Consider the following 18,670-nt stretch of genomic DNA (forward strand, 5'->3'; position numbering starts at 1 on the left):
AGGACTATTCTGCCTTTTGTTCAGCGAGGACATTATATGTCCACAATAGACTTGCAGGATGCATACCTTCATATTCCGATTCATCCAGAACATTATCAGTTTCTGAGAGTCTCTTTTCTAAACAAGCAATACCAATTTGTTGCTCTTCCATTTGGCCTAGCAACAGCTCCAAGAATCTTTTTGAAGGTTCTGGGTGCCCTACTCTCTGTAATCAGAGAACAGGTTATTGCGGCGTTTCCTTATTTGGACGATATCTTGGTACTAGCTCAGTCTTTACGTACTGCAGAATCTCACATGAATCAACTAGTGTTGTTTCTTCGGAAACATGGTTGGAGGATCAATTTACCAAAAAGTTTCTTGATTCCTCAGACAAGGGTCACCTTTTTAGGTTTCCAGATAGATTCAGTGTCCATGACTCTGTCTCTAACAGACAAGAGACGTTTAAAATTGGTTGCAGCCTGCCGGCACCTTCAGTCTCAGTCATTCCCTTCAGTGGCTATGTGCATGGAAATTTTAGGTCTCATGACTGCAGCATCGGACGCAATCCCCTTTGCTCGTTTTCACATGAGACATCTACAGCATTGTATGCTAAATCAATGGTGCAGGGATTATACAAAGATATCACAATTAATATCCTTAAATCCCAATGTACGACACTCTCTGATATGGTGGATAGATCACCATCGTTTAGTTCAAGGGGCTTCTTTTGTTCGGCCAACCTGGACTGTGATCACAACAGATGCAAGTCTTTCAGTTTGGGGAGCTGTTTGGGGATCTCTGACAGCACAAGGGGTTTGGAAATCTCAAGAGGCAAGATTACCAATAAATATTTTAGAACTCCGTGCAATTCTCAGAGCTCTTCAGTTTTGGCCTCTGTTAAAGAGAAAACCGTTCATTTGTTTTCAGACAGACAATATCACAACAGTGGCATATGTCAATCCTCAGGGTGGGACTCACAGTCCCCAAGCTATGAAAGAAGTATCTCAGATACTTACTTGGGCGGAATCCAGCTCCTGTCTAATCTCTGTGGTACATATCCCAGGTGTAGACAATTGGGAGGCGGATTAGCTCAGCCGCCAGACTTTACATCCAGGGGAGTGGTCTCTCCATCCAGATGTGTTTTCTCAGATTGTTCAGATGTGGGGTCTTCAAGAGATAGATCTCATGGCTTCTCATCTAAACAAGAAACTTCCCAGAAACCTGTCCAGGTCCAGGGATGTTCAGGTGGAAGCAGTGGATGCGCTGACACTTCCTTGGTGTTATCATCCTGCTTACATTTTCCCGCCTCTAGTTTTCCTTTCAAGAGTGATCTCCAAAATCATCATGGAACAATCATTTGTGTTGCTGGTGGCTCCAGCATGGCCACACAGGTTTTGGTATGCGGATCTGGTTCGGATGTCCAGTTGCCCGCCTTGGCCACTTCCGTTACGGCCAGACCTACTATCTCAAGGTCCGTTTTTCCATCAGGATCTCAAATCATTAAATTTGAAGTTATGGAAATTGAACGCTTAGTACTAAGTCATAGAGGTTTCTCTGACTCAGTGATTAATACTATGTTACAAGCTCGTAAATCTGTCTCTAGAAAGATTTATTATAGAGTTTGGAAGACTTACATTTCATGGTGTTCTTCTCATAAATTCTCCCTGGCTTTCTTTTAGAATTCCTAGAATTTTACAGTTTCTTCAGGATGGTTTGGATAAGGGTTTCTCTGCAAGTTCCTTGAAAGGACAAATCTCTGCTCTTTCTGTTTTATTTCACAGAAAGATTGCTATACTTCCTGATATACACTGTTTTGTACAGGCTTTAGTTTGTATTAAGCCTGTTATTAAATCAATTTCTCCTCCTTGGAGTCTTAATTTGGTTCTGAAGGCTTTACAGGCTCCTCCATTTGAACCTATATATTATTTGGACATTAAACTACTTTCTTGGAAAGGGTTGTTCCTTTTGGCCATCTCTTCTGCTAGAAGAGTTTCTGGGTTATCTGCTCTTTCTCGTGAGTCTCCTTTTCTGATTTTTCATCAGGATAAGGCAGTTTTGCGGACTTCTTTTCAATTTTTACCTAAGGTTGTGAATTCTAATAACATTAGTAGAGAAATTGTTATCCCTTCCTTTTGTCCTAATCCTAAGAATTCTTTGGAAAGATCCTTACATTCTTTGGATGTGGTAAGAGCTTTGAAATATTATGTGGAAGCTACTAAATATTTCAGGAAGACTTCCAGTCTATTTGTTTTATTTTCTGGTCCTAGGAAAGGTCAGAAGGCTTCTGCTATTTCCTTGGCTTCTTGATTGAAACTTTTGATTCATCAAGCTTATTTGGAGTCGGGTCAGGCCCCACCTCGGAGAATTACAGCTCATTCTACTAGACCAGTCTCCACTTCGTGGGCTTTTAAGAATGAAGCTTCAGTTGATCAGATTTGCAAAGCGGCAACTTGGTCCTCTTTGCATACATTTACTAAATTCTACCGTTTTGATGTATTTGCTTCTTCGGAAGCAATTTTTGGTAGAAAAGTTCTTCAGGCAGCTGTTTCAGTTTGATTCTTCTGCTTTTGATTTAAGTTTTTCTCTTTCAAAAATTAAAATAAACTTATTTTTTTTTGGGTTGTGGATTCATTTTTTCAGCAGAATATGGCTGTTTTTATTTTTTCCCTCCCTCTCTAGTGACTCTTGAGTGGAGATCCACATCTTGGGTATTGATATCCCATATGTCACTAGCTCATGGACTCTTGCCAATTACATGAAAGAAAACATAATTTATGTAAGAACTTACCTGATAAATTCATTTCTTTCATATTGGCAAGAGTCCATGAGGCCCACCCTTTTTATGGTGGTTATGATTTTTTGTATAAAGCACAATTATTTCCAAATTTCCTTTGTTGATGCTTTCTACTCCTTTCTTTATCACCCCACTGCTTGGCTATTCGTTAAACTGAATTGTGGGTGTGGTGAGGAGTGTATTTATAGGCATTTTGAGGTTTGGGAAACTTTGCCCCTCATGGTAGGATTGTATATCCCATATGTCACTAGCTCATGGACTCTTGCCAATATGAAAGAAATGAATTTATCAGGTAAGTTCTTACATAAATTATGTTTTTACCTGTAAAAAAAATACAAACAAGGTTTTTTTAAGGGTTGATTGGGTGGGTTTTATTTTTAGATTAGGGTTTGGGCAGAAAAAGAGCTAAATGCCCTTTTAAGGGCAATGCCCATACAAATGCCCTTTTCAGGGCAATGGGGAGCTTAGGTTTTTTAGTGGGTGGTGGGTTTTACTGTTGGGGGGTTGTTTGTATTTTTTTTTACAGGTAAAAGAGCTGATTTCTTTGGGGCAATGCCCCGCAAAAGGCCCTTTTAAGGGCTATTGGTAGTTTAGTTTAGGCTAGGGTTTTTTTTTATTTTGGGGGAACTTTTTTTTATTTTGATAGGCCTATTAGATTAGGTGTAATTAGTTTAAATATCTGATAATTTATTTTTTATTTTGTGTAATTTGGTGGGTTTTTTTTTTGTAATTTAGTTAATTGTATTTAATTTATGTAATTGATTTAATTGTAGTGTAAGGTTAGGTGTTAGTGTAAGACAGGTTAGGTTTTATTTTACAGGTAAATTTGTATTAATTTTAGCAAGGTAGTTAGTAAATAGTTAATAACTATTTACTAACTAGTCTACCTAGTTAAAATAAATACAAACTTAGCTGTGAAATAAGAATAAAACCTAAGATAGCTACAATGTAACTATTAATTATATTGTAGCTAGCTTAGGGTTTATTTTATAGGTAAGAATTTAGTTTTAAATAGGAATTATTTAGTTATTATTTTAATTACATTAAAGTTAGTGTGTGTTAGGGTTAGAGTTAGGTTTAGGGGTTAATACCTTTAGTATAGTGGCGGCGACGTTGGGGGTGGCAGATTATGGGTTAATAAGTGTAGGTAGGTGGCGGCGGTGTCGGGGGCGACAGATTAGGGGTTAATAAGTGTAGGTTGGTGTCGGCGACATTGGGGGCGGCAGATTAGGGATTAATAAGTGTAGGTAGTTGGCAGCGACATTGGGCGCGGCAAATTAGGGGTTAATAAGTGTAGGTAGGTGGCGGCGACATTGGGGGCGGCAGATTAGGGGTTAATAAGTGTAATGTAGGTGTCGGTGATGACAGGGGCAGCAGATTAGGGGTGTTTAGACTCGGGGTTTATGTTAGGGTGTTAGGTGTAAACATAACTTTTCTTTCCCCATAGGAATTAATGGGGCTGCATTACGGAGCCTTACGCTGCTTTATTGCAGGTTTTAAGATTTTTTTCAGCCGTCTCTCCCCATTGATGTCTATGGGGAAATCGTGCACGAGCACGTAAAACCAGCTCACCACAGCGCTGGTATTAGAGTGCGGTATGGAGCTCAATTTTGCTCTACGCTCACTTATTGCCTGCTAACGCCGGGTTTTTGAAAACCTGTAATACCAGCGCTGTAGTTAAATGCCAACAAACAAAGGTGGAACAGCACCAAAGGAAAGGAATGCCCGTGTAGACAGGTGAACTGCTACTTCACCTAAAGTATATCCAAAACAAAGAGGGTGTCCACAGCTCTCCAATGTTAAAAGAAATCTTTATTTAGGACATATAAGTGCAACGTTATATGCATGATTAAGAGGTGTTAACCTCGAAACGTTGCACTTATATGTCCTAAATAAAGATTTCTTTTAGCACTGTAGGTAAGTGAGCGGTGACAATAACTAGCAAGTTAGCACCGCGCTGCTCATAACGCAAAACTCGTAATTTAGCTGTCTGTTATTTATGTGGTTAAAAATTATTGTTATAGTGTTTTTCAGCTTCTGTCCTCAGGGAGCAGTATTGAGTCAGAATTCAAGGGTATTGCTTCTGTGGCCTATTCAAAAGGATTATCCTACCTGTACACATCATAATAGCTTTAAAACATGATCAGTTAGTGGATGCAGAGGACTGTAGTTTAAAAATTCATCTTTCATTTATGTTGTGGTTTACAGCAGAGACAGTCACAATTTTTGAAAGATTCAATTCTTCTATAAAACTGGCTGTGCACTTTATTAAAAGGTTTTTATTTGCAATGTCCCTACTGGCAACAATTATGCAAAATAATAAAAACTATTTAATTTATAACAATTTCACAAAATGACAGCTGGGAGACTTTCATAAACACCTTTCATGTGTTGTTTTATGCGCTTGTTATGAGTGGTTGATTGAACTATTCAGCAGTCATTCCTTATGTTGCCTGAGATATTTAAAAAACAAAACTCTTGTTTTTTCAAATAAATGTACATATGTTGTTTTCTTTTGAGAAAAAAATAATAATGTCTAACTGCTGTTCCCCTAACATATAGTGGTTAATTGGTAACTGTTAATTATGGGGGGTTTTAATTCGTAGAACACTGAACGTGATCAGGGTTCTGGGATTCAGCAACAACACTTACTATCGTGTATACATAAAATGCTGGGGGAGATATGATATCAATTATCATTCTGATAATAGAATCACATGTGGGGTCATTTGTCAAAGTCAAAGGCCTGGAAATTCAGGACAGAGTTTGAGTAACTGCCTCATCTATCAAGCACAGAAATCCTATTCATTTTAGCAAGGAGGTTTTCTATAATGTATTTAACTGATTCACGAGTCTTGGTAATTTCATCCCAAGTCAATAAAAATAAATAATCCTCATTCTTACGTCCCTTGATGTTTTAGAATAGTTGGCCTTGTTACAAATTCTGCTCTCTGTCAGTGCCTTTCACTAGCAGTTATTTATTTTTTTATCAAAACTCTCATAATCTTACTGAGCCAAACATAACTGAGCTTGATAACTCCTGTGGTTTTTTTAATCTACATTTGTTCTCCACTCCTCACACGTAACATGGGGCCTATCAGTCAGTGCTTCCTTCCAATGTGAGTTATTGGGTTAATGGAGTCCATGGGGCCAATTTATTAAGCTCTGTATGGAGCTTGATGCCCCTTGTTTCCGGCGAGCCTGAAACAAAAGTTATCTTAAAGGACCAGTCAACACATTAGATTTGCATAATCAACAAATGCAAGATAACAAGACAATGCAATAGCACTTAGTCTGAACTTCAAATGAGTAATAGATTTTTTTAGAACAAATTTCAAAGTTATGTATATTTCCACTCCCCTTGTACCATGTGATAGCAATCAGCCAATCACAAATGCATATACGTATAGTCAGTGAATTCTTGCACATGCTCAGTAGGAGCTGGTGACTCAAAAAGTGCAAATATAAAAGACTGTGCACATTTTTTTTAATGGAAGTAAATTTGAAAGTTGTTTAAAATTACATGCTGTATCTGAATCATGAAAATTTTATTTAACCTGAGTGTCCCTTTAAGACCGCTGCTCCATAACTTGTCCGCCTGCTCTGAGGCCGCGGAAATCAACCTGATCCTATACGGTCGGGTTGATAGACATTAATAAATATACCCCCTAATGTGTGTTTAAACTTATATATACAGATATATAAATATACAACCTCAATTCCGAAAAAGTTGGGACAGTATGGAAAATGAAAAACACATTATTAATACATTATTTGATGTTTTACATTGTGGATTTAATGTATTTTTGAAAATACATTTCAAATCTCGTGACTGCAACACACTCCAAAATAGTTGGGACAGTCGATTATTTACCACTGTGTAACATCACCTTCTTTTTTAATAACACTTATTAAGCTTTTGGGCACGGAAGACGCCAGTTGGTTAAGTTTAGCAAGCAGACTTTTCCCCCATTCATCCATTATGCATGTATTCAGCTGCGCAACTGTACAGGGCCTTCGTTCCCTTATTTTGTGCTCCATAATGCGCTACACATTCTCAATCAGAGACAGGTCAGGAGAGCAGGCAGGCCATGCTAGCACCCGCACTCTCTGCTTACACAACCATGGGTTTGTAATCTGGGCAGAATGTTGTTTGGCGTTGTCCTGCTGGAAAATGCAGGGACGTCCCTGGAAAAGACAACGTCTGGAGGGCAGCATATTTTGCTAAAAAATGTATACATATCTATCTGCATTAATGGTGCCTTCACAGAAATGCAAGTTACCTATGCCATGTTCACTGACACCCCCCCCCCCCATACCATGACAGACACTGGCTTTTGGACCTAACGCTGATAAAAACTTGGATGGTCCTTTTCCTCTTTGGCCTGGAGAACATGACAGCTGTTTTTTCCAAAGGTTGTTTGAAATGTTGACTCATCGGACCACAAACGAATATTTGTGTATATGAAGTAGCTGGTTTTGTGCTTTTACACAGCCTATTATAATGGGTTGAGCTTTAGGTAATATCATATCTCATTATGTTATCACTTTGTGTACACACACTTGCTTCCTTATATATGTCTGGAAAACTAAAGCTCAATACATAGAGAGAACAATGGAAAATTATCATTTTATGACTTAACTATCCTGCCCCCCACTGTGAGTGTAATCTCTTCTGCTGGCTGTGTTTACTTAGGCTATTCAATAGCTGAGACTCCAGTATAAAAACTTTCAGTATAGATTGGGAAACCACAAGCTAAATCGGCTATTTCAAAGGCCAAAATAAGGGTAAAGGAACTACTTGTAAACAATTTAATGCACTCCAGCAGGTAAAATGGATCATTGGGAACAATTTAAATGGGATGCATCTGTGGATGCAGCGTTGAATGGTGTTGACTGACAAAGATTTACCAAAGTTTCACCGAACCCATGTCAGAATATCCATTACAGACTCATGACGGTTTTTGAGACAGTGACGCCTGAGGGATCAGAGATCACACGCATTCAGAAGTGGTTTGCGGCCTTGCCCTTTACACACTGAGATTTGACTGGATTCCTTGAATCTTTTAATTATATTGTGCACTGTAGAAGATGAACTGCCCAAAATCCTACCAATTTGTCTTTGGGGAATGTTGTTCTCAAAGTGTTGGATTATTGGCTAACACATCTTTTGGCAGATTGGCGAGCCTTGTTCCATCCTTGCTCTTGAAGGACTGGGCTTTTTTTGGAGGCTCCTTATATTCTATGATTACACAATTGCCTCACCTGTTTCACATCTTATTTTAACTTGTTACATCGCTATTAGTCCTAAATTGCGCCTGTCCCAACATTTTTGGAGTGTGTTGCAGTCATCAGATTTAAAATGAGTGTATTTTTTCAAATATGTTTTCAAATATGTTTTCAATATAGTACAGGGAGAATTGAATAGATATGCTTTGTTCTTGTTTTTACATTTAATTTATGCTGATGACATATTCAGTACGGTTTTATCTGACATGATTTGATCATCATAAGAAAGGGCTGTCACATTTGTGTGGATATTGAGTATTTATCAAGTTACTTTGGTAGTTGAATTTGATTAGTCCATTTTGATATCAATACTTAGTTGATAGCAAGTTATCAAGGTCTGTTGGACCCGATCCGACAGTGCGGATCAGGTCCGACAGACCTCGCTGAATACGGCGAGCAATACGCTTGCCGTATTCAGCATTGCACCAGCAGCTCACAAGAGCTGCTGGTGCAACGCCGCCCCCTGCAGAGATTGGCCGCCAGCAGGGGGTGTCAATCAACCCGATCGTACTTGATCGGGTTGATTTCCGGCGATGTCTGTCCGCCTGCTCAAAGCAGGCGGACAGGTTATGGAGCAGCGATCTTTGTGACTGCCACTTCATAACTGCTGTTTCTGGGGCCATCAAGCTTCATTCGGAGCTTGTTAAATAGAGCCCATGTATTGTATGCATGACATCCAATACTATTCACAAAGCAAATTATATTATTCTCATATTTGATCTCCCCAATGCTGAAAAAGGCGTATTGAGAGCCATACACCCCCCACCCCCCGCACACACACACACACACACACACACACACACAAGAAAACAACCAAAATACATGACATAGAAGATTGTAATCAACCTCAAAGTGTTTCACAGATATGGAAATACAATTTTTAAAAATGCCAAAATAAAATTTTAATTAAAGAGAAATTGATGTTATACATTAACTTTAAAATATTACTTTAAATTGAAGCTATAAAATAAAACATTACTTTTGAGGAATCTCTTAAAAGGATAGTAAAGTCGAAATTAAAGTTTCATGATTCTGATAGGGCATGCAATTTTAAACAACTTTTTAATTTACTCTTTTCATCAAATTTGCTTCATTCTCTTGGTATTCTTAGTTGAAAGTAACCTATGTAGACTCATATGCTAATTTCTAAGCCCTTGAAGGCCACCTCTAATCTGAATGCATTTGACAGTTTTTCACAGCTAGAGGGAGTTAGTTCATGTGTTTTTATATAAATAACATTGTGCTCATGCACGTGGAGTAATTTAAGAGTCAGCACTAATTGCCTGATAAGCATATCTGTCAAAAGATCTGAGATAAGGAGGCAGTCTGCTGAAGCTTAGATACAAGGTAATTAATATATTTATATAACAGTGTTGGTTATGCAAAACTGGGTAATAGTAAAAGGAATTATCTATCTTTTTAAACAATAACATTTTTGGTGTTTACTATACCTTTAAGCCTGCCTCCCTTACACAGTCTATTCTGTACCTGGTTAATGAGTTTTTTGATTGGCTGCATGGAATAAAACAAGGCAGCCGGCACTGATGACTCTATATAAAAGTTTGTTTGCATTTTTATATGGTATAAAACACACACACATTTTTATTTCCATTTTTCTAAAACATCATTTTGGCTTGGTACTGAAGAGATGCAGTAAATGTAATTATGTTATGCTCGTCTAAAAGGGTTGTTCTTTAGAAGAACCCTGTGCAGCACGATTGTACAGAACTGAACTTTACCAATAGACAATGCTAAATAGTGTCTCATATTTATTGACAAGTTTTATAATCTAATTAACTTGCTGGGAAGATTTAGGCTCATATTTATGGTACATTTTAATATAAGAAATATTTTTGCTAAACGCTTAAATAGTTTGCGAAACAATAACTAAATCTAAGGTAGAATTGATACCTTAAATAGCCAGTGAAAGCCTTCATTCCAATCTATCAATATATTGATTGCTAGACTATTTGTTTGCTTCATTTACGTACACTGATTGAACACGTCTTGATTTGATATTATTGGTAAAAAAAAAACTGTATTCAAACACATTGGCCCCTATTTATCAAAGGTGTTGCGGACCTGATCCGACTGTGCGGATCAGGTCCGCAACACCTTGCTAAATGTGGAGAGCAATACGCTCTCCGCATTTAATATTGCACCAGCAGCTCACAAGAGCTGCTGGTGCAACGCTGCCCCCTGCTGACTCACGGCCAATCGGCTGCCAGCAGGGGGGTGTCAATCAACCCGATCATACTTGATCGGATTGATTTCCGGCGATTCCTGCCGGCCTGCTCAGAGCAGGCGGCGGACAGGGTTATGGAGCAGCGGTCTTTAGACCGCTGCTTCATAACTAGTGTTTCTGGCGAGTCTGAAGACTCGACAGAAACACGGGCCCTCAAGCTCCATACGGAGCTTGATAAATGGGCCCCATTAAGGGCTAGATTTATCATAGCTGAGGCGTACAGGGGCACGTATACGTGCCCCTGTACGCCTCAGCTCACCTGTGGCGGGGCAAAATTACCCATAGGTAATTAACATTGCACACAAGCGCAATTTTTCGCTCGCGTGCAATCCCGCCCCCTGCCCGCGCACAACCAATCACGTGGGGGCAGGAGCTGTCAATCTCCTCGGTCGGACCCGACCGAGGAGGTTGAATTTTGCCAATTTAGAGGTGGCGAAGAGTTTAGGGAAGCAGCGGTCTGGTGACCGCTGCTTGTTAAATCGCGGCGAGCAAGTTCTTGTGAGAACTTGCTGCCGTAAAGGCTTAATAAATCTAGCCCTAAGTTGCCAGCATCAATAGTGAATCAATGAGGATTCATTTGTGACTTTCGATTTGCCAATTAATTACGATTAGTAATGGCAGGTAAGAGTTGCAGTTATCTAAGCAGAGATTGGTCTGTGGAATCAGAGGATTTTTGACCTACATAATATGTTTATCTTTTATTAGTAAAGTTTTAATTCAGAGATTTGACTTAATAAAATTAATTGACACACAATTAATAAGGTTCTGCTCTTAAAATCTAAAATATTAACATCTTGTTGTTTAAAACGTATTTGTTATTTAATAAAAAATAATGTAGGGGTATTTGTTTGCAGAATGTTTTGTAGCTACGTGAAAATTGAGAAGTTGCGGTTTTGAGTTTATATTGGTGGTGCATAATAATGAAGAACTTTTTTAAGAGGGTGGGTGTAAATTACTTGAAGCTTGTATAAAAATATTAGATTGTAATGGTTAGATTTTTTTTTTTTTTTAAATCCTACTTATTTTTTTGCATAATGACAAAAAAATAATAATACATTTAATTCGTAGTGATTTTTATTGAGAAATACTGCATAAATGGCATTTAAATGTTTTATCATTTTAGGCAGGGGAATTAAAACTAAATATTGAACCATAAAGGGTATGTTTGAAATATTTGGAGATAAAAGACTCTAATACTGTAATGACATAAAAACAAATTCTAATATTTGGGCAGCGTTCCAAACTGAAAGTACTTATATAATTTATATAAGTCAATTACAAAAAAAATCACTAAAATTAATGTAAGCAAATAGCCAAAAAAAGGCTTACTTATACAGGTGTAAAAAAGTTTAGTTTAAGCAAATATTTTACTTTTAACGCGAAAATGAAAAATTCCAATAGTGTGTCACTTGTAATCTAGCAATTAATGATTTTAATAGGGTTGACTTTCAGTAATATAGTATAAAAATTGCAGTGACCCAGTTGAACAGAATTTTAGAAAAAAACTTGCCCAAAGAACCAGAGATTTTTTTAGCATTTTTGCTATCACTCCAATTAAAGGGTCAGTCTACTCCAGAAATTTGTATTGTTTAAAAAGATAGATAATCCCTTTATTACCCATTCCCCAGTTTTGCATAACCAACAGGGTTATATTAATTTACTTTTACCTCTTTGATTACCTTGTATATAAGCTTCTGCAGACTGTCCCTTTAATTCAGCTCTTTTGACACACTTACATTTTAGCCAATCAGTGCCGACTCAAATAACTTCACAGAAGTGAGCACAATATTTTCTATATGGCACACATGAAGTAGCGTTGCCTATCTGTGAAAAAATGTCAAAATGCGGAGATAAAAGACAGCTTTCAAGGGTTTAGAAATAAGCATATGAGCCTACCTAGGTTTAACTTTCAACTAAGAATACCAAGAGACCAAAGCAAATTTAATGATAAAAATAAATTGGAAAGTTGAAAATAGCATGCCCTTTCTGAATAATGAAAGTTTACTTTTGATAAGACTGTCAGTTTAAACAGAAATAGAGCATTTTTGTATTATTATTTACCTATGAACAATATATATGTTTATAGACTAGACAACCCAAGGTAGTGATCTAGGAAAAAGCTTTCATTCTTTTGGCTGATTTGAATTTGAAGGTTCAAATCAGCCAATAGAAATGCAAGTGTACCCCTATATAAAAGGGGAACCTTGCATTCACTATTAAGTGAAGAGGACCTCCATGTAGAAGGTCTGAAGAGGATCACCAACATTGCCATTGCCACCGACACCAGGATGAAGTTAAAAGATGGACCTCCACCGTGATGAAGATGGATAGAGTTATGCTTACGAATGACCTACTTACAGCAAAATTAAAAGGCCACTTCTCTCTGCTTATCCTCCTTGATCTGTCTGCAGTCTTTGAGACTGTTGACCACCCTCTTTTGCTCCAAACCCTCCAATCCTTCAGCATTTGTGACACAGTCCTCTCGTGGTTCTCTTCCTACCTGTCTAACCGTACCTTTAGTGTAGCCTTTTCTGCGGCTTCCTCTGCCCCGTCACCACTTTCTGTTGGGCTACTGCAAGGCTCTGTCCTCGGTCCCCTTCTCTTCTCAATCTATACGTCATCATTAGGTTCCTTAATAAAGCCCCACAGGTTTCAATATTGTTTGTATGCCGATGACACACAAATTTACCTCTCTGCACCAGACCTATCTCCTTCCTTGCTAACCCGTGTTACTGTCTTTCTCACATCTCTTCCTGGATGTCCTATCACTACCTTAAGCTAAATCTCTCCAAAACTGAGCTCCAAATTTTCCCTCCTTCTTCTAAAAACTCCTCGCCCATCTCTCTATAACTGTTGACAACTCCATCATTACCCCTACCCCACATGCCCGATGTCTTGGGGTCATATTAGACTCAGATCTATCTTTCACTCCTCACATTCAGTCCTTGGCTAAATCCTGCCTCTTCCACCTTAAAAACATTTCTAAAATTAGACATTTCCTTACACAAGACACAACTAAGATTTTAATCCTTTCCTGCCTCGACTACTGAAACTCCATCCTCTCTGGTCTCCCTAGCTGCCACCTAGCTCGTTTACAATCCATAATGAATGCCTCTGCCAGGCTCATCTTCCTTACACGTCGCTCTTCATCTGCTGCACCTCTCTGCCAATCCCTTCACTGGCTTCCTCCAGGATTAAACACAAAATTCTGACTCTGACATACAAAGCCCTCAATTGCACTGCTCACGCCGATATCTCAGACCTTGTCTCCAGATACTCTCCCTCCCGTCCCCTTCACTCTGCTAATGACCTCCTACTCTCCTCCTCTCTTGTTATCTCCTCACATTCCCGTTTACAGTCCTTCTCCAGACTGGCTCCAATCTTATGGAACTCTATGCCTGGCTCCACAAGACTCTCCCCTAGTTTTAAAAGCTTCAAGCACTCCCTAAAGACTCTACTGTTCAGGGATGCATACAACCTACACTCACCTTTCCTAATACCAGTTCCTCTCCTCCATTACTATCCGCCATGAACCCCCTTAGCATGTAAGCCCAACTGTTTGCAGATCACCTTCATAAGAGGTGATTACAACAGTGTGACTCTCGGCAGGGCCCTCTACCCATTTTATCCCTATAAATATTACCTTGTATACCGCCTATGTTTATAGCACTGCGGAATCTGTTGGCGCTCTACAAATAACCAATAATAATAATAATAAATAATAATCATCATCATCAGTGAGTACCAACTTTGGGGTTAGTGTTAGTTTTTTTGGGGGGGTGTTTTATAGATAAGGGTTTTTTATTTTTTTAGGCAGCAAAAGAGCTGAATGCCCTTTTAAGGGCAATGCCCATCCAAATGCCCTTTTCAGGGCAATGGATAATTTTGTTTTTTTAGTTAGTTTTTTTTGGGGAGGTGTGAGTGGTTGTAATGTTAGAGGGGTTAGTGTTTTTTAAGCAAAAGAGCTGTTCTCTTTAGGGAAATGCCCTATAAAAAAGTCCCTTTTATGCGCTATTGTTAGTTTATTTTTAGAATAGGATTTTTTTCTTATTTTTTGGTTGTGTTTTTTTTTTAAGTGGTATTAGAATAGGATAAAAAGATGGAATTTCTTTTTTTATTTTTTGTAATGTCAGTTTTTTATTTTTCTGTAATGGTAGGTTGCTGTATTATAAATTATGTTTTTATTTAATTTTAGAGGTAACTTTTTTTGTGGTTAATTTAGGGGAGTTTTAAATTTGGTTAAGTTAGGGGGTGTTAGGTTAGGGGGTTTAGATGTTAGTTTATAACTTTGCGTTGTGGAGGGGTGGCAGTTTAGGGGTTAATCATCTATTTAGGTATGTTGGAATGTGGAGGGATGGTGGTTTAGGGGTTAATAGATCATTTAGGTATGTTGCAATGTGGGCGGATGACGGTTTAGGGGTTAATAATTTATTTAGGTATGTTACGACGTGGGGGCGGATTAGGGGTTAATAGTTGTGTTTTGTGCAACTATTTATTTTTTAAAAGCAGTTTACCACAGCGATTTTAAAGCCCTTGTAATATCAGCGGATTGAAAATGGCTTGCGAAATCGTTATTGCACTAGCACAAAACCGTTTGCGCACTTGTAATCTAGCCAATAGCATTGCAGGGTCATTTTTACATTTCTCAAAATGATTCATTAAACCAGTGAAGTTTAAATTTGTTAGATCTATATTATTTACTTACATTGTAGAGGTTAAGTAAATATAACGCAGTCAATTTATTAGATGTATCGCTTCCCACACTTCCATAGCAGCCACAGTTGTCAGCTAAATCCTTGTTTGCTGAAATGAATGTGCTACACATACAATTAACACTGAGCTTCTGTTCACATTTAAAAGACCTATGCTCATTCTTTTTACCATCAATATATTGTAGACATTGATTAAGTACTTTGAGCTATGTTCTTTCCAGAATCAATAGCTGTTGAACAAGGATTGCTTGAATGACAGTCTAGGGAAGCGTTGCTCATCTTCAATTCTCAGACTTGCTCTTTCTAGCTAAACTGAACATAATTCAGGGATATTTTAATTGGTGAACAAGTGGTTTAATTAGTGTCTCATTCATTTTTATTTAGTCACAGGTGATCTCAAGTGGATACTTTTGAAACTTGCCCTTTTAATGGCATAAGGAACACAAAGGACGTGAAGGTAGTGGACAATGAATGTAGTAGTGAGTGTAAGATGCTCAAGTGGTATTTTAAATGTTTTTAAAAAGGGAGTGGCAACGTTGAATATAAAGAAACTAAACTCTATTACATATATTTTATTTAAGCTCATATAAATCCATTTTGAAAAACATGATAATCTAATAAAATACAGCAGCTGTAGTCATAATGTGATTACATTTCAATTTTTTTTTTATTTCTTAATTTTTATTGAATTTTCAAAAGAAGAAATGTTACAAGTAAGTACAATAGCAGAAGAGAACTCGCAGGTTCAGGAAATATGGTTTACATTTTACATTATACTTTTATACTGATTAACCTTCTGAGGATGGAAAAGGTTGAGTCTCTGGCTGCCAGTTCATCTCTGGCCTGCATAAATTCAAGGCAGGTATATTCAGCTGTTTGATAAATAAAAGTCCAGTGTAGTCATACACGTATAACACGTAACCAGGGAGGTCGCCAGCTGAGATGTAAACATCAATTATGAAACAAAACAAAACATTTTCCAAAACTAGAAGTCAAAACTTAAAGTGACAAGAAAGGAAAATACTAATCTAAAAGAAACAGAAAAATCCAAGGGTAAATACATAAAAAAAAGATGGTAGGAAGCCTTATTAACCGGTCAACATCTTTTGCATTCACTTTATTACAATGTGTGTTTTTGTGTTGTGGTATAGATACTCATGTGGTTCTTTCAACCCTATGACTAACCCTTCGATAGCATGTGAGTATTGTTCCCATAGAAAGAGCATGTCATGATAAAAAGGCATTTTGTTTGTTTTAAAATAGTGGAGCCTTTCCAATATCAGTGTGTTCTTAACTGCTACTAACCATTCCAGAAGGAATGGAATATGCATGGACTTCCAGTTTATAGGGATTAGGAACTTGGCTGCATTGATCATTATCTGAGAAAGGCATCTTCTAATTCTACAAGGTATGTCTGTGTACGCATTGAATATATATCTATCTAGAGTCATATCTAACTGCAGGCCTATTGCTTTGCATATTTGTTTATGTATCTATTCCCAAAAGGGACATAGCTTATTGCACTCCCACCAAATGTGCCACATTGTGCCATCCTGGTCGCATCCCCACCAACATTTACCATTGGCATTGGGGAACATGTGTTTCAGCCTATTTGTTGTTAAGTACCACCTAGTAAGGATTTTTGTGTTAGTTTCTAAGGCAGCTGCTGAATGGGCAGATTTAGCCGTCATTTTGAACCAGTTTGACCATATTTTTTGGGGGATTTGTTTGTTCATTTCATTTTCCCACTTTAAGGTATAGCTAGGTACAGGGGGTGAACAAGCTCGAAGTACTCCGTTTTACATTAGTGATATATATATATATTGTATACAAGCCTGAGGAAACGGGGAGCCCCCGGAGAAATGCGTCGCTGCTTAACTTTGTATTTTATTGGGGAGATTCTTTATACACCCAGCTGTAACATTTTGCATATACCTTTGGTATTTTTATCCTTTTAAATAAAATACTTATTTTTATCCATATACAAGCCTGGTGGATGGTGTTCAAGACTCCCTTTTAGTAACCCAAGGGCAAGATAGCCCTCCTCTCTACATTTTTCTCCCAGGTCCAGTTCCAGTGATCCAGTGTTATTGGGAGACATAAAGTCCTGGCGAGGATCCCACTACATCAGCCAGCTGGTTTGCTGAAGAATACCAGCCTGCCTCTACCGGCACAACTGAGTGCCATCTCACTTGTGAGTACCATGTGTTTTCCATATCTGGATTTTCTGGTCTTTATTGATCTACACATGTGGCGCCTTTGTCCTTCTCTTTGTCTTTTTATCACAGAAGTTCATCATCCCTTTGGGTAAAGTCAGAGAGCTGCCTACTACGCACATTGTCATCTTGAGGATTTCTATTGGACTTTGATCACAATATCCAAAGACTGGTTATAATTTGTATTTACTTTGATCTACATTCACAATACATTTTTAATACCTTTAATCACTTTTTTTCTATTTGAAGGATATATCTATATATATATATATATATATATATATATATTTTTTTTTTTTTTTTAATATATATTATTTGTTATTTGTCTGTGTTCATTTGGTTTAGTGCCTCCTATAGGAGCTAAGTGGTTTTGGAGATTTTTTTTTCTCCTTTATTCGTATAGACACTAACACTCCTTGTATATTAGAGGTTTGTATTTGATGTATGATTGAATAGAGTTAAGAGGTGTGGGGTTAATTGAGTTGCAAATGTTTTGTAATAGCGGGTTGAGAAGCCATCTGGGCCTGGTGCTTTATCAGATTTTAAGTCTTTAATAGTTTCTGTTATTTCAGAAATGGTGATAGGGGATTCTAAGCTCTCAGCTTCCTCAGGTTTTAGTTTGGGTAATTGGATTTCTTTCAGATATGTCTCACAGAGAAGTTTGTGTTGGGTGTGATCTCTTTTAGGAAAGAGGTTATATAACTTATGGTAAAAGGATTGGAATGATTTGCTTATCGACAGTGTATCCTCTATCTGTCCACCCTGCTCTTGTGTGAGGGCATGTATATATGTTTTTGATTGTTGCTTTTTCAAGGCTCTGGCCAACATTTTGCCAGTTTTATTCCCTTCTCCATAATATTTCTGTTTTAGATATAATTGATGTTTTTGGGTTTCAAGCTGAAGGTGGTTGTTTAGCTGATTATGCTTGTCTTTTAATGCATCCCGTAGGGACTGGTCTAAGGGATGGAGTTTCAGCAGAAAATCTGCTTCTATTACTTCTTGGGCTAAGGAATTATATATACTAGCAGATTGTTTACGTTTTTGGGCTTTCAATTTAATGAGTTCACCTCTAATATAGGCTTTATGTGTTTCCCAGACAATTGTTGTTCTCATATCGGGGGTGTTAATTACGGAAAAATATAAATCTAATTGCATAGAGATCTTCTCTACTAGAAATGGAGTCCATTAATAAGGAGTCATCCAAATTCCACATAAAGGGTTTAAGTGGGATTGAGGGCCATCAAATTATACATTCTACCATAGAGTGATCAGACCATGAGGTGTGCTTGATGTTAACTTGTTTAATGAGTGATAAGGCCAGATGGTCTACTAGAATATAATCTAGCCTGGGAGTTTCTGGTGAGAAGGCGGAGCGACAAGACAGGTGCTCCAACTCGGCGTCTTGGCTGATAGCAGCTAACAGCCTTCACTTTTT

This window comes from Bombina bombina, chromosome 3 (genome assembly GCF_027579735.1).
Source record: "Bombina bombina isolate aBomBom1 chromosome 3, aBomBom1.pri, whole genome shotgun sequence".
In the NCBI taxonomy this organism is placed as follows: domain Eukaryota; kingdom Metazoa; phylum Chordata; class Amphibia; order Anura; family Bombinatoridae; genus Bombina; species Bombina bombina.